Here is a 2,500-nt window from a genome sequence, read left to right on the forward strand (position 1 = left end):
CTGGAACCACTGTCCGGCTGCTAACAGCTCTCAAGAAACCAATTCTCTCTCACCTTATCTCGGCACTATCCCCCTTTCTTGAAACCCCCCCCCCCACTCTCCTACATCTCTTAGATATCCAGGAAACTCCTGTTCTCTCTCTCTCTCTCTCTCTCTCTCTCTCTCTCTCTCTACCACACCCAACCTGTGTATGCTCCTTCTTACTAGTACCTATTCCAGGCACCCCTTAGCACCCACCTTAGTGCCTATTCCAGCCACCCCTCCCCCCCAACCCTACCTCCACAGATGATACCTCCCCCTCCCCCTCCCCGTCCCACCCCCCTTTACAGAGAGCTACTGGTTGGAGGATGCTTTTCAGATTTTCTCTTCATCACAAAATGCTGTCAGGAGGCTTTTAGTGAGTGGAAATAATCAACTCGGTGTCAACGTCACCAAGGAGTTGACAGGTAATCTTCCCCCTGCATTGAAACTCTCTTCCTCCCTCCACCCCCCTCCCCTCCCGAACTTCACACAATCTTTACCCTATCCCCCCCTCCCCCTATCCAACCCGTTAGGTTCCCAGCAGGCCATTTTTTCCCATTCTCTTTAGTCTAGATTTCTTTTCATTTCAATTATCACTATGGGTTTCGAGGTCCACATCAGTAGCTGTCCAGAGTTGATTGAGGCGATGACACTGGTCTCATATGCTAGATCTTTATTGGGTGTTAATATACCATTACAGCAAGCAAGTAATAACCCATTACCATACCACTGATCACAACAGACGCATTCTGGAAAAAAAATCGCATTCTCTAAAAAAAGCAATATGTATCACTTCTTTTTCTCGAGAGGGGTCCCAGACGTCCAAACTCCTTCCCCTCCCCTTACTCCATTTTTCCCCTCTCCTTCCCTCACCCTTTCTCCTCTTTCATGCCTTTTTCTCGCGGCACCTGCTGCTCCTGGTACCCTTCCACATTCGAACCCTCTTCTTTCATTCTTCAAGATGTTTCTTTTTTCCTTTCTCCTTCTTACCCAATTCCAGGACCGTCTTACCTGCCGTCGTGTTTTGGTGACAGTTGCTAAAACGACCTCGTCGTTTGTGTGTGTGTGTGTGTGTTTTTTTTTTTTTTTTTGCCATAGTCAATCTTTTTAATGAGGGAGGCGCATTTGCACCGAATCGCAATGGTGCCCTTTTAGCTCGGAAAAGTTTCCGAACCGCTGATTGGTTAGAATTATTTTGTCCAGCAATTAGCAAACATTTCCGAGCTAAAAAGACACCCCCGCTTGGAAGTAAAGATAGTGAAAAAGTCATCGACATATACTGTAGTTACTTTAATAAGACTATAACAAGGTATTAATGATACAATATCAATAAAGTAAGCCATTCCAAATAAGCCTCAACTAATAACAAATCTTCAAAAAAAATTTTTTATTATTATTATTATTATTATTACTTGCTAAGCTACAACCCTATTTGGAAAAGCAGGATGCTATAAGCCCAGGGGCTCCAACAGGGAAAGTAGCCCAGTGAGGAAAGGAAAGAAGCAAAGATAAAATATTTTAAGAAGAGTAACAACATTAAAATATTTTCTATATAAACTATAAATACTTTAACAAAACAAGAGGAAGAGAAATTAAAGCTTTGACTGATCAAAAACCTATCTAATTTTGGAAGATTTTCATCTTAAACACCAGTTTTATTTTCCAATATTTCCAAGGAACTATTAATAAAACTTGAACGCTATTGCAACATGGATCTATGAAATATATAAAGATGGCCAACTTAGGCTTGGTCTGCATGTGGTTGGGTCACCGACAATGCTCGCCAGGCGATAATATCCATCAAAACCTCTCCCTATAACTTCAAGAAAGTCAATATAATATTTTTCTATCTTCTCAAAAAAAAAAAAAAAAATAAATGAATAAATAAATAAAAACATCCACGGGAAGCAGGTCTCTAAAGATAAATAGCGTCTTGCTATTCACAAATAAAAGCCTTCCCTTTCAAAGACGAATAACGTCTTCTCTCTCACAGATGAATAATGTCTTACAGCTCACACAGGGAAAAGATGTACCCTCTCACAGATGAATAACGTCTTCCTTACAGAAAATCGTAATCCAACTCACAGGCGATGAAGGTCTACCTTCTCACCGATGAAAACATTCTCTCACAGAAGAACGTTTTACAACTCACAGAGGAAGAAAGTCTTCCATCTCACAGATGAATACCAGCATCTCTCTCACGTGAGGAGGTCATTTAACAACTTACAGAGGATGATCTTCTCTCTTAAAAATTAATAGCGGCTTCCTCTTACGGAAAAAGAATGTCTTCCAACACATAGAGGAAGACATTCTCGCTAGCAAATGAATATGGTCTTCCTTCAAACAGAAGGAGCTCTCTCACAGAAGAGCGTCTTCCAACTCCCAGAGGAAAAAGAGAGCCTCTTCCAACTCCCAGAGGAAAAAGAGAGCCTCTTCCAACTCACAGAGAAAGGTCTTCCCTCATAAATAAGGCATTTTC

The sequence above is a fragment of the Palaemon carinicauda genome, chromosome 33, assembly GCF_036898095.1.
Source record: "Palaemon carinicauda isolate YSFRI2023 chromosome 33, ASM3689809v2, whole genome shotgun sequence".
In the NCBI taxonomy this organism is placed as follows: domain Eukaryota; kingdom Metazoa; phylum Arthropoda; class Malacostraca; order Decapoda; family Palaemonidae; genus Palaemon; species Palaemon carinicauda.